General features: G+C 36.1%; 1 pseudogene; it reads left to right on the forward strand.

Moving 5' to 3' along the window:
- Positions 1–7,122: 7,122 nt before the first annotated feature.
- Positions 7,123–9,380, forward strand: LOC137242384 (uncharacterized; annotated as a pseudogene).
- Positions 9,381–15,591: the final 6,211 nt, after the last annotated feature.

A 15,591-nucleotide genomic window follows, 5' to 3' on the forward strand; every position in this document is an offset into this window, starting at 1 on the left:
TCACTAACAGACGAAGCTCTGGCGCCCCAAGCTCCTCATGGAACTTGGGGTGGAGAGGGAGGGAATGGCCTGAAGGTTTAATGTGGCCACATAAATCGTTCCCGAGATGGTCGGGCTAGCGCCTTAATTGTGCTATGGTACCGGATCTGTATCCGGCAAAGGACCATCACATCGATAACACCTTCCAAAGCCTTCGGGGAGCAACCTTATCGCTACAACAACAAGAACAACAATTTTTTAACTATAATTATTTATATATATAAATGATATTTTTTTTCTTGTAAATATAATTATTAAATATAATGGAAGTTGTAATGTGTTTTCAGGTGCGTTATTACGTTTATATTAATATTGTGTAATGAGTTAGAGAAAAAAGAAAACGTTATCTATTTGAATGCTGATTTATTTAATTATAATTAATATGTATGCACTACTATATAAACTACTTTGCGACTATTGTTTCAATATTCAATATTTCTTCATTAAATTCATTTCATAAGTAGTTTTGTATGAAATAGATACTTTATATGTATGTACAAAGCATTGCAATTAATTTGAAACACTTTATTCAAATTTCAAGAAAATTCCAGAAAACCAGAATTCCATCAATACTAGATAAAAAAAATTCAACTTTAATCCTAAAATTTCTGCTTATTTTTGACAATTTTTTTTTCTGAAGTGTTTAGCATATTCTCCCAAACAAAAGAAATAAGTTTATATAGAGAAATGGGCCTTAAAAAAATTCATATTCAGAAAGTTTTTAAGATTTCTAAGAAAACAATTTTAAAGCTTGGGGTGACTTAAAAAGTTTCTCGAATTTGGAGTGTTCCAAATTAATTACTATGCTTGTTGATATAAAATTATGAAAAAAAAAATTTAGAAATTGACAAAACAACGTAAAGTAGATAAAATTTACATATATTTGTGTTTAAATTTGGTCCTATATTTTTGACTAAGGCCACGGTTTTTTTGTCTGTCGCTAGAGATATATTCTTTCAACCAGTTTATAGAAAAACGCTGATGCTGGGCATTTTTAAGTTGTAATGGCTTTTGAGAAGGTGTATAATGGTAATTTAATCATTAATAGACTGTGGTTTTAACGACATTTCTATTGACTTGAGGGTTTCGTGTATGGCTTTAAGCGTATTTAAAATTTCGCAAGTAAATTTTTGTTGCCCATTATTAAATTCTCTTTGCCTTTCGTCTTGGTCTTCCATATGTTTTTTTTCGGCGAAAGCACCGCTGAAAGTATTATAACCAGGTGGGTTCGATTGAGATGTAGCTGGGTCGAGTACGGTAGAGTTTGTCTTTGGTTGTGGAGTCGCCCTTGAAGTCACTTTTGGAGTTTGGTTAGTAAGATCCAAAAATTCTAGGTCATCTTTTATTTCATTTGTCTGCAAATAAAAACATAAAATGTTAGTATACATAAACAAGCAGCAATAAACATTCGCCTTGCCGAACTTATTTTGAACCTTTGGGTTCCGACGTTTTTACCGAGAATATTTATGTACATTTACCTCAGAAAGTCCCCCTTCCTATAATCCTTTTGTATATTTTTTAGAAAATCCTTTACGTTTTTGTTCACGCTGTATAAGTGCCGCATATTTACAGAACAAGAAAAGGTCTTAATCATTTCGTATAAGTGCCGGAAAAGCTTTTCTGTAAAATCTTCCATTTAATATCGACTTCGCTGTCCAAATAAACGGCGTATACGAAAATTGGTTCATCACGTCATATGAGCGTAGTTTTATGCAATACTTTCTTTAAAACTAAAAGCTTGGCATCCAACTCCATTGCTGATATATGTATGGACAGTTCTTAGATGTATATAATAAATTGATCAATATTTCTTCCTCCAAATTCACACTTCTTCAGAGACAATCCCTCGCTTTTCTGCTCAATCTCGCCCAAAAAACAAATTTCTGCTCTCTATTAAGTATTCACACGTTCACCGTGAAATATTTTTGGTGTTGCAGCTTTTTTAAATGCTAAAATTGACAAACTCAAGAATGAAAAAATGAAAAGCAGCTTAGCACACAAAAAATTCAAATTACAGAAAATGTATGCTATCACCACCTTCGGAGCTAGTGATATGAATATCGCAAGAAATAACGAAAATACATATTCACCACTCATACAGAAACACTACCTTGCGATAACAAAGCATCAGGGTTGCTTTTTGCGATATAATTCGTATCGCAAGGATACAGAAACGGGCTACAGGGTCCAAACCTTTAGATCTGAGGGTCTAAAATTGAGGGATTTTTAGAATTTCGGGTCCGTACTTTTGACGGAGGGAATATAGATATGGATATATAATGGGTACCGAGAGTACTTACTCAGACATTTTTTCTATGTGAACTGTGTGTTACTTGTGGGTTTTTGTGCTGTCTTTTAGCCTTTGTTGTAATTTGCTCCTCGATGATGTTGTGTTATTCCTGCTTAATTTTTGTTTTTTCTCTCCGAAAAATTCCCTTTTTTTCAAATAATTAAATTTTTTCAAATGTATTTTTCTTTATAAAAAACTCTTTTTTTTTTTTGTTTCCACCAAACTTCTTTTCTTAGAATTGTATTTTTTTCTTCAATATCTTCTGATTTCTCAATTTTTCCTAGGTTTTACTTTTCCAAAATTTTCCTTTTCCTCACAAAACTTTCCACTTTTTCCAACTTTTTTGTCACACCTTAATGTGTGTTTTAGTTATTTTATATATTTATGTATTTTTTTTTTTTAATCTAGCGCTTTTATTTTTTATAAATTAGATATTCCATGTTCACATTTGTGTTGTATTTGTATGTAAACCAATTTTTCTAATAATTTTTGTTAAGCACTTTAGTTTTTTAGCACTTTTTTGGTTTTTTTTTTGAATTTAGCACTTTTGAGGTTTTTTCTGAAAAAAAATTCGTTTTTTTTTGTCTTTAATGTGCACTTGTATGTTTTTTATATGTTTTTGCTTGTACAACACTTACTTTTGTGTTAATAAAAAATATTTTGATGTTTTGTGAAGTGTGTAACTTTTTTGTTCTCACCACCCTTCGTGTTTTTAGGTACACCTGTATGTATGTACTCTTTTCCAACTTATTTTAAATAAATTTATTTACCACTTTTTTAGTTTTTTACGTCCGTGCTGAACCGTATGTAAATTGTTTTTTTTTTATTTGTTTATTTTTATTTTTGGTCGCTGGAGTTTTTTGGCCGCGAAGGACCATATATCTAATTTCGCTAACACAGCACTAGGCACTTTTCCAATTAAAACGAGGGCACACGGGGGTTATGTTAAATTGGTTTATGTATATGCATTTATATTGTTGTTATTAACAATTTAAACTTTAACGTATATAAACAAAGTTATAAAATGAATTTAATTATTATTTAAAACAAAATTAAAAAGCAAGATTTGCGCGGCGGCGGGCGGGCGATAAACTATAAAAAATCAAGGCGAACGTTGCTGGCACGATGCGTTTGCGTGGGTAGTTTTAACAAAAACTGAATTGAGAGTGAGCGCAGTGTTGGTCGGCCAGCACAGCTGTGCTGCACTTGCGCTTGTCCGCACTGGCCGGGTGTTGCCAGACGGAGGGGGGCGGACTTAGTCCGAAAACTGGATCATTTCTTCAACAATAGCGGCTTGGGGCCGAGTTTTGGCAAAAAGGTCACCTGGATTGGTGCTAGTGGAATCCAAACATTTATCAAAATTGGTGAATCGCTCCTTACAATGCACATGTTGCCGAAAGTCAATGTAGTGGCGAATAAGAAAATCTTATGTTAGTATTAAAATCTGCAGAAAAATGAAATGATATTAATTTCTTTCACACTCCTTCAAATAGTACTCATTCCCACAATACCACTAACATTTCACACACTTTCAATGAATCGGCGTGATGGAAGCTGCACTGCTCATTATCGTAATCAAATAAATTTTGTACAAATTATTAAAAATAGTAATTCGAAAGTAATGCCAGAACTACATAAATCAAAATATTGCTGTTAGCAATTGTCCTTCGGTGGTTACAAGCAGCGCACCTGCTGTGGTCGCTCCACTGCACCCACCGTCAATGGCTGGCCCAATCAATGATCAAATGTCGCTTAGTATGCATGCAGCACAAAATCAAGTTTTCGATATGAATGAGCATGAATTTGGCCATCAATAACACCAACAGCAATGTGGACGTGAACAGGCAAGAAGTCCAGGCGGAACTGGAAATGGTAGTGGTAGCGCTGGAAATGTTGTTATGGATCCACACTATAATTTATTGCGGGTGCATGATGGTGGCGTTGGAATATTGCAATGTTGCAATATATTAGCTAGTGCTTGCCACATGTGGTATTGTAGTAGGTAATTGATTAAATCTATTTATTTTTATATCTTAAGCTGTGTGTTTTTTTATAGAATTCATCGAATTTTCGTGCCATTTTATCACCGGAACCAGCATTACCGAATAAGTTGGATGCGCGTATATAACGTGCACAAGCTTCATTGAATTTATTGACCTGCTTGTATATTCTTACGTCGGCACAAGATGCAAAGTGAGTAAATATTATTAAAAAATAAAAATCAAGCAATTTTAATTGAGTCATAAGAAATACAACAGTCTTAACTTCTACGCATTAACTGAAGAGAAGTAAAGTTATTCTGCATCTGATCTACCTAACAATATGCTGCCTTCTTCCTTCATCTACTGATGTGGGCGTCCTAGCGGATGTCATCGTACATAATTCCGAGATCATTAATTGATAAGCGATCTATAAAAAGTAACCTTTGTTCCACAATAGAGTACTTTATTACTCATTTGAACTCCTTCACAGTTTAGAATGTAAATACTTCAACACCAAATTGGCTTGCGCGGCAAAAACATACTGACTGTTTGTTGAAGGCGGTAAATACTTTGTTTTGTACTCGTTAAAACCCTTACTTTTTGGCACTTTATCTAGTAAACAATGTAAAATATACTATCAAAGCCTATAATATCAATATCATAAGCGCAACTAGGTCCGCAGAGTCAAAGGTTCGAGGGTGAAAAAAATCGATCCCGGGGAAGACGGCTGGTACAAGAATGGGAGCCAGTACGCACGCGCATTCTGCTGCTACTGTTCTGCTAGTATATGAGGATTATTTATTGTTGTTGTTGTATAAATGATAAAGACAATCTCCAAATATTTTAGGGAGTACTATCGATGTTGATGATCCTTTGCCGGATACGGATCCGGTACTTTCCGCTAACAAGCATCATCAAGGTACTAGAACGATCTTCGGTGAATTCAGGGATCATTTCCTCGTAAGATTTTTTGGTTTCTCGGCAGTGGCCAACTAACCAAGTATATCTTTCTGTGCGGGGTTATTATATTAAATCAACATTTAACAACTTAAGTTTATAAGATGTACATATATATGTTCTGCGTAGTTTTTTAATAGTTATATTTAAAAAAAATCTCTTTAAAATAGGTACATTTTTAATAGTTATATTTTTTTCATTAATTCAAAATAAACCCAACAGACCTGCTTACTTTTAGGAAGCAGCGCCCAAATAACAAAATCAAACCAAGGAAGTGTTGAATGATTTATAAGTATTTAACTTTTAAATGTTCATTCACATTACAATCTTCAGGTGGTTTCGGCATGTTTGGCTGACGCGGTGAATATGCTTGCAAACTGTAACTTTCGATTTAGGCGTTGACTGTGGCGGTTATGAAAAGGAGGGTGCACTTATAAGAGAAACGAAAGAAATACCATTTGAATGCTCGGCACGTAGTAAGCATCATATTATGTTGCGAAAACCGGTAAATGCAGCAGCAGGACATTGGTACTTGAAATGGGCGCGCATTGCTGTACCACCGTCAGACTGTGACTCATGCGGCTAGGCTTCAATCACCACTGAGGATCAAGTTGTCTTCATTTTTAAACCATCGAAAAAGGCTAACAATGGCACTGATATAAATTCAGGTCAAATACCATCAATACTCTATCGTCTGATTACACAAGAATCAAGGCAACCAAGTGTAGCGGTCGACGTGGATCCGGTACAAGATGTACTACTACCACAATTACGAAATTAAAACCATTATGTAATATTAGATACTGAATTGGCAATCTTTTAGTTTTTTTTCAAATTCATGCATTCAGAGCAGAAGGCAAATCGAAAAAATTCGATCATGTATGTATGTATTTTAGTAATTTTTACTAAATAATATTAAATTGTTATAATATAATAAACAAGAACAAATAATTCAAAACAAAATTTTTGTTTAAATAGTTTGTATAAAATATTTCAAAATTTGATTCAAAAACGCCCTATCTCAGAATTCGATCGGAGAACACCCTACTTCAGAATTTGTTTCAAAAAGCCCCTGAGTATTCAATATGTTTTGACATGAGATGGGGCGTTTTTTTAAATGAATTCTCAGATAGGCCGAATTCATTTCAAAAACGCCCTATCTCATGTCAAAATATATTGAATTTATACTCAGGAGCTTTTTGAAACAAATTCTAAATTAAGGTGTTCTTCGATCAAATCCTGATATAGGGTGAGCTAGACATACATATGCATTCTAGTATATCAGCAAAAAATAAAAAGAACACATCAAGTAATTCATAGCATAATTAAATTGCTCAGTCATGGAAAAGTGTGATGTAGAACATCAAAACGATAATTCAGTTCTGATTTCTACATCAGTTTTTCCATTTTTTCATTCTTAAGCCTAGATAAAAAAAATGCTTACAGAAAATTCCCTTACAACTAGATAAAAAAAAGAGCTTCTGGATAATATTTTTGCTAAGTATATATGTATATAAAAGACATGTTAAGGTGATAGAGCCCATAAATGAAAAGAAGTCCGTCAACATAAGTCACATTTTGAGTCTTAACAGGTCTTCCAAAGCTGCATTATGCGGCCGCATTTCTGCAATTTCCTCCATTTTAATGCTCTCCATCGCCAAAATGTCGTTTTTCTACTTCCTGGTGCTCGACAATACTGTTGACAGCAAGCGAAATCTTTTCCAGAAGCTCCTTTTGAACTCCAAGCTCCGCTTCAAGACCATCTGCAGCAGATCTAAGGGTACGCTTACACAGCCACCGATAAACTGAAAAATTGCAATCAGCTGATGAAATCGGCCAGATTGTGTTAAAATTGCAACCGATTATAGATAGGCGCGCAGCTTTTTTCTTAAATTTTACTTTTTCGCAAAAATACGCCTACGTTTGTGCTTTTATGTGCTTATCCCATAAAGGGCGCCTGTTTTGCACACAATTAATCAATTTTTCAGTCCATCGCACAAATAATTAATTTTCCACAGTCAATGCACACAATTTATCGGACGATAAATCCCACGATAGCAAACTTTTTGACTTGACCCGAATGAATCTTCCACTCTACGACCTGTTGTTAAATCTACTGCGCCCATTCATGGATATACCTAAGGGGCAAATCAGCTCAGAAAAGCGACTTGCGATAACATTAATGTGAGTTAAGCTGTTGCACATTTCTAGAATTACTATTAACTTTAATTTCATTATGTTCAGGTATCTAGCTCATGGAACGCCTCTAGAAATAATCGCTCCTATGCATAAATTGGGGAAAACGACGGTCCGCAATATTGTTTTAGATACGTGTGAAGTATTGTTGGCAGCCTTGTCCCCTATATATCTAAATGAACCTACTATGACGCAATACTCCGAGATCGTGGAAGACTTTCTAAAATTGTGGAATATGCCAAATTGCGTTGGGGCGATTGATGGCAAGCATATTGCCAACACCTGCCCTAGAAACTCTGGTTCTCTGTACTTCAACTACACAAAATTGTATAGCATAGTTTTAATGGCGACCTGCGATGCAAAGTACACTTTTACATCTGCCAGCATTGGCAGCTATGCGGAGCAATCTGATGGAGGTAACTAACTGAATAATATTTGAAGATAATACGAGTTTATTTATTTATCTTATACTTATAGGTGTTTTCCGACAAACTCCTTTTGGAAAGGACCTTATCAGTAACAGTTTACCACTTCCACGTAGCGCTCCGTCATGGTGAGGGTGTGACGCAGATTTCCTATTTTTCTGTGTTGGCGATGCAGCATTCCCGCTGAAAGAAAATTTAATGTGGCCATACCCTGGTTCATTTTTGCCTCGAAAAAAACCAGTTTTCAATTATCGGCTGTCAAGAGCCTGTGGAGTCATCGAAACCAATTTCGGCATTTTAACTGCCCGTTGGCGCGTTCTTCGAAAAACGATAAACTTTTGTACAGAAAATTGTGAGAAAATAGTTTTAGCATGTTTAGTTCTGCACAATTTTATTATGAAAAACGATCACAAACGTTGGTATTTCCCTGAAAGCTACGTGGATAGGGGTGACACAGTGCAAGGGGCAGTAAATGGAGAGTGGCGCAATGACTTGGAGGATGTTGGAGGTCCATTGACATCCATAAGCTCATATCGACGCAATGCAAGCGCGGAGGTATTTCGCTTCAGAGACAGACTAGCAAACTACTTTATGAATCAAAGAGCCGTTCCTTTTCAATAGTCGCTGAAATTCATTGTTGGTGGGATCAGATCCATGATATTTATGTAAGTTAATTAATAACATTTTTATTGCTAGATTTATATAATAATGTACTCTCATTTTTAATTAAGGTTTTCAATGGCCTCGATCTCTTGTTCGTTTTAATAAGAACTACACATCCTAACCTTTTCAACAATGCAACAACTGTGTGTCTGCTCCCACCATACGACGACTTCATGCGGATTTGTGACTTAAAATTGTGCGGTTCTGTTACATATTGGGTATTCACGTGGGACAGCTTATCAGATTATCAGCTTATGCGATTAAGTTTTTGACACCGTTTACAAAAGCAAAAAACACTGAAGCGAAATAATTTTTGATAAGATAAGTTGATAAGCAGACTGACGTGAATACACCAGTAATCTTTGAATACTCGGATTAGTTGAACCAACAACTTGTGAAATAAGAGAAATAACCATAATTAAAAAGCTATAAAATTTATTTTCCACCTTGTTTTAATAAAGTGTATTTTTTGGGCAACAATATTTATTGAAAAATTTAAAAAATATTAAAATTCAGTTTTTAATAAAAATAAGTTTACATGTTTTTAACATATTAACTTGTATTGAATTTTTACGTATATTTTCATCAAAAATTATCGAAACTATTTAAAAAGCAGTAATTCTGGAGAAAATTGCATTTTTCATAGTGTACAACTTTTTTCTTGGTTCACTGTATAAGATGTTAATAGGCTAGTTAAACAACAAAACAAGTTACTGGAATTCACAAATTTTTTCTTTTTTATATGAGAAATGACAGAAATTATTAACGTCCAATAACTTTTTTTTTTATTTGAACAGACCTAATGTACTGATTTTTCAAAAACAGTAAATTTTGCTTTTCGATTAGTTTTAATTTCAAATGGAATGCTAGTGTTCCCATCATAATTATAGAAGCATTGCCTTTTCCAACATTATTACAATATTTTTTTTTTAGTTTGTTATTTTAGTTGCACTGTATTGTTCTCAAACATTGAAAAATTAAAATCCAGTTCTAGAGCTCATTTAAGGTTAGTATAATAATGTGAAAGTTAAAAGTACCTCAAAATTTCTTTGTGTAGGGTGTGGATAATGTGGATAATATCCATACAACGCATAAACAAAATTAAAGTTTTTTATACAAATGTATGGAAGAAAAACCTAACCGCCAAAACAAAAACCAAATCTGAAAATTCAGGAACAATTTTAAGTTCTTCTAACTTGTACATTACAGGGTTGCGTGATTCTAAATCAGGTCTGGGCAGCTTCGCCCGGCATAAAATAAAATAAAATGTATTTATTATTTGATTCCAAATCAAAGATACTTTTTATTTGTTATTTGAATCTCCTTCCAACTCACAAATTCTTTTGATTTGTGATTCGAAAATGTTTTCAAATCAAAGATACATTTTATTTTTTACTTGAAATACAAATACGAATCACATTTTATTTTTTATTTTAATTTTTTCTTTTTCAAATAAAAGATACATTTTTTTGGTTTTTGTTTTATGTATTCGTGATTCGTATTTGTATTTCAAATAAAAAATAAAATGTATCTTTGATTTGAAAAAATTTTCGAATCACAAATAAAAAGTATTTGTTGGAAGGAGATTCAAATAACAAATAAAAAGTATATTTGATTTGGACGGAGATTCAAATCACAAATCAAAAGTACCTTTGATTTGGATGGAGATTCAAATCATAAATAAAAATATCTTTGATTTGGATGGGGAATCAAATCACAAATAAATTTAATTTTCAGATTCGTGACTCATTCAAATAAAAATCACGCAACGCTGGTACATTATCATACTAAATTTAAATGGGCTAAAAATATGTTTCAAATTTTTAATTTGGCCATGTTGTAATGCACGTAAAACTTAACATTTTGCATGGAGTTCTATAATTATAACGGGCACCATAGCATTGAGCCTAAACTTTAAATATTAGTTGTAATGGCAAATACACTAGCCTTTGCATTTTGGTTGCCAAAGGACAATATACATAAATATAAAAAAAATATATTTCAAATTGCCTCTGTATATACAGTGCCGAACATAAATATTGGCACACTTTATTTTTGCAATTTTCACTCATTTCTTCTTCAGTAAAATTATTTAAAATAATTTTGTCAAAAACTATGTATTAAGATTCAATGCAAAAACCATCCTTTTTTAAAAATTTTGCAAAATTCATGAAAATTATTTTGGCTTTTATTATTATGAAAATCCGTTTGGCTTTTTGACAAAGAATAATATTAAAAATAACGCTTGCCTATATATTTTTAGTTCTGTGGTCAAAGGACAATATAAATATAAAAACAATTTTTTAAATATAAACGAGCTCTAGGCCAAATATTTGTATATTCTTAATAAAACACAATACGTGAATTTTTGATATACAATTATATTATTTAATAATATTTAAATTAAATATTTGGCCTAGAGCTCGTTTATATTTAAAAAGTTATAATTCAAAGGCCGTAAACAACAAAAATAATTATAAAAACAATTGTATTTCAAATACATTTGTGCTTTGTTTGTACTACACATTTTGACTATGTTGATTTAAAATAATATTGAAAATAAAGAACTTCTTTCAAATACATTTGTACTTCCATATTTCACATTTTTGGGTAGCTAATATTTTGTATATTTATAGCCGGACTTTTCTGGGTTTCGCGATTAATTCAAATGCAAATCACGCAACTCTGATAAGCCTTATATTAGAAAAAATTTAAAACTTTAAAGAAATGATATAAAGGTTTAAAAAAGTCAATATGGATGCGGCTATAAATATGCGGTTAAGTATGTACAGTGGCTCACAGCTTCAATCATCCACTACGATTTTCCAAAGTTTTGTTCGATTAAATAAGCAGGGGCTATTTTCAATAATCAATTCGTGTAAAATATTGTTACGAATTTACTGCAAATCCTCTTATTCGCAACGTTCTGTTGAATAAATAACTATAATATTGAATAATGGAAAATGGCCTTTATTAAAGTACTTCACAATAACACTTATACTTTGCAACTAGCTGGCTTAATAACCAAACTGACTGATAGCTTAAATGAAACTGATTTTCTGCGCCTCTACTGTCGCGCCTTTTATACTTTTTGATTTCTCGTTGCATACTTCCATTCCAGAACTTACTAGTTAGTTATCAGCTACAAAATCACCAGCCACAATTACGTGAGTAATACTTGCACAAATTATTGCCCTCTCTTGTGAGCAACTCAGATACCCCCCAGCGGGTTAAGGGATCAGAATATACCCGCGGTAGGTATGCCTGTCGTAAGAGGCGACTAAAATACCAGATTGAAGGGGCTGTGTAGCGCAACCCTTCAGGTTGCCAGCGCAATATATAGCTTCTCCAAACCCAATTGTCAACCTCACCTATCCGCGGCGAATCCTGTTTCACTAACAGACCAGGCTCTGGCGACCCCAAGCTCCTCATGGAACTTGGGGGTGGGGAGGGAGGGAATGGCATGAAGGTTTAATGTGGCCACATAAATCGTTCCCGAGATGGTCGGGCTAGTACCTTAATGGTGCTATGGTACCGGAGCGTAACGGATCTGTATCCGGAAAAGGACCATCACATCGATAACACTCCCCAAAGCCTTCGGGGAGCAACCTTATCGCTACAACAACAACAACAGTAACTCAGATAAGATATATGCATGTGTTTGTGCGTTGCTTCTGTGCTGCGTGTATGTACATATATGCAGACATAATGATTGAATTATTGATATGCATCAATTCACTGCTTAGCATCGGATTAGAGATGATAGTGTCGCCTTAGTGCTGCTAATATTCGTTACACTGCCCTCCACCTAAGTCTGACCGTCCCGATCAGACTAATCTCTCGATCTAAACGCTGCCAGCCTTTCCAAATGAACCACTTTCATTTTGGTTCGTGGTTTGCCAATAGTTTGTTTGCGGTAAACTACATCGTTGATCCGGTTTACAACTTTGTATGGGCCTTCCCAATTACACTGCAATTTCGGGGACAAACCTTTTTTCCGTTGTGGGTTGTATAACATCACCAAATCTCCTTCCTGAATCCCTTCCGAATTAATTGCTTTATCATACCTCGCTTTCATCTCGTCACTCATAATCTTTGCTCGTTGCCTTACAAGATCGTGTACCTCTCCCAGCTCTTCTTCCAAGACACCAGTGGGTTTCTTGACATTTCTCTCTATATCGGCATCTATCCCAAACCTCAAATCAGCTGGCAGTCGAAGGTCATTGCCAAAAATTACTTTTGCAGGGATTTGGCCCGTTGTTTCATGTACTGCTGATCGGTAATCCATCAAGAATAATGGTATGCGGGTATCCCACTCCTTATGGTACTTGTCTGCTACTTTCCTTAAATGATCTTCCAATGTTCTATTGAAACGTTCCACCATACCATCGGACTGAGGATGCAATGCAGTTGTCCGTGTTTTTCGAATGCCCACTGATTTACACATTTCCTGGAACACAGCTGATTCGAAATTCCTGCCTTGGGCAGAATGTAACTCCATTCGTACACCATACCTTGCAACCCAATCGTTTGTAACCACTTCTGCTACTGTTTCCGCTTCTTGGTTTGGGATTGGGTATACCTCTGGCCATTTACTGAAATAATCCATAACCACCAGTACGTATTTGTTTCCGCGGTTGCTAGTAGGAAATGGACCTGCGACATCCATGGAGATCCTTTCAAATGGTGCACCTGAAATATACTGCTTCATCTGACCATGACTTCGTGTTTTGGGCCCTTTCGCTCCGTTGCTAACCTCGCAGTTGGCAATCCACTCGACTGTCGGTAACTAACCCAATATAATCTCTGCTTATTTTCTCGAGCGCCTTCGTGATTCCAAGATGACCTCCGCTTGGACCATTATGCAGTTCGCTGAGCACGTCAGGAATCCTCTTTCTGGGAACAGCTATCAGTTTCATCATCACTATCCCATACTCGATGCAAGCAACCGGATATCAATTCTAAACTGTTCTACTGTGCCCAATATGACTTCGCAATGGGACTCGCTGCTGACATCTCCTCTCTACTTGGTCTTTCTTTTCGTTCGAGCCCTTGCATAACATGTGACAGAACCGTATCATCCGCACACGTTATAGTCATTAGCCGGACATCTATAATGTCTTCTTTAGCCTCGGCCTTTGAACAGTGCTTGCATTCCAAACTACATGGTCTTCGTGACATTTCATCGGCATTCCCATGGATACTACCTTTCCGATGCTCAATGGAAAAGTCATAGCTTTGTAGTCGCTCGATCCACCGTGCCAATTGTCCTTCTGGATTACGGAACTGCAGAAGCCATTTCAACGCTGCGCGATCTGTCCTGACGCAGAATCGCTGGTCGTAGAGGTATTTGTGAAAATGTTTAATGCACTCTACCAATGCCAACATCTCTCTCCGTGTAACGCAATAGTTCCTCTCTAGTTTTCCAATCGAACGGCTGTAGTATGCAACTACCTTCCCCTGTCCATCGACCAGTTGTGATAAAACGCCTCCGATAGCATATCCACTCGCATCTGTATCTAGAATAAATGTTGCTCCTGGAATCGGATATGCTAACATTGGGGCAGTGCACAAACGCTCCTTCAATGTTTGGAAAGCCGCTTCTTGCTCCTTCTTCCATTCAAAAGCTTTATTTTTTCTTGTAAGCTCATGGAGGTTATGGGCTACGCTGGAAAAATTTGGTACAAATCGGCACAGCCCAAGGAAACTTCTCAATTCATGTAGGTTCTGTGGTATTGGCCAATCCGTTACAGCATCTATCTTTTCGTTCGCAGTACAGATGCCCTCTGTCGTTACCTTGTGACCCAAATAATTTACTTCCTTTTTAAACAGCGCACACTTTTTGGGACTTAACTTCAGACCAGCGCCAGCTATTCTCTGGAAAACTTCCTCCAAGTTCTTAAGATGTTCATCAAAGTTGTTGCCCAATACGATGATGTCGTCCAGGTACACCAAGCATGTTTTCCAATGTAGTCCTTTCAGTACCTGGTCCATGAGTCTCTCAAAAGTAGCTGGTGCATTACAAAGTCCAAAAGGCATCATCAAAGACCATCACCGACACTGAAGGCTGTTCCTTCACCTCAACTTGCCAGTAGCCGCTTTTCAAATCCAGCGTGGAACACCATTTCGTACCAGATAGCGAGTCCAGAGTGTCGTCAATTCTTGGCAATGGGTAGCTATCCTTTTTCGTTACGTCATTCAACTTCCGGTAGTCCACGAAAAACCTCATTTTTCCATCCTTCTTCTCTACAAGTACTACCGGTGAGCTCCATGGACTAGCTGATGGTTCGATGACGCCGCTGTCGCCCATTTCTTGTATGATTTGACTCACAACTTCCCGCTTCGCCAGTGGAACACTACGTGGAGCTTGACGGATCGGCATCTCATCTCCAGTGGCAATTTGATGTTTCACAACGTTGGTGCGGCCTGGTTTGGAACCATCCTGGTCAAATATGTTCGCGTTCTTTAGGAGCAGTTGTTTTGCCTTACTGTGATAGGCTTTCTCTAGCCCCTGCGTCCATGCCGTGATGTCACTTGAAAGATCAGTGTTACTAGCGGAAACGTGTTCCTGGAGCTGTTCACAGTTAATAACTACTTCAGCCTCTTGGCATCTTCCCAAAATAGCTCCTTTGGTCAGTTTGAGTGGTGACTTGAACTCATTGAGTACTCTTACCGGAATACGTCCATCTTGTTATGTCATAGCCAGGGTTTTCCTACAAGTATGTTCAGTGCTGATTTGTTTGCTGCTTCGACAACCTATAATTTGTTTGTCCCACAATCTCCATCAACCTTTGCCCAGATGACTGCATCGGATTTTGGTGATATTTGCTGACTCTCCTCCACCAGCACTCGTTTACTGCTGTAGCCTCTCTCGTAGCCGAAATTAAGTGGTACATCCATGTTCTTATATCGCATCGTCTTGCTTTGCATGTCGATCTTGATGCCCTGGTCGATTAAGAAGTCCACTCCAATTATGATTTCATCAACAATCTCTGCCACTATAAAATTGTGTACTACCGTGACGTTCCCAATTGCGACT

The sequence above is a fragment of the Eurosta solidaginis genome, chromosome 2 (genome assembly GCF_040869045.1).
Source record: "Eurosta solidaginis isolate ZX-2024a chromosome 2, ASM4086904v1, whole genome shotgun sequence".
Lineage (NCBI taxonomy): Eukaryota > Metazoa > Arthropoda > Insecta > Diptera > Tephritidae > Eurosta > Eurosta solidaginis.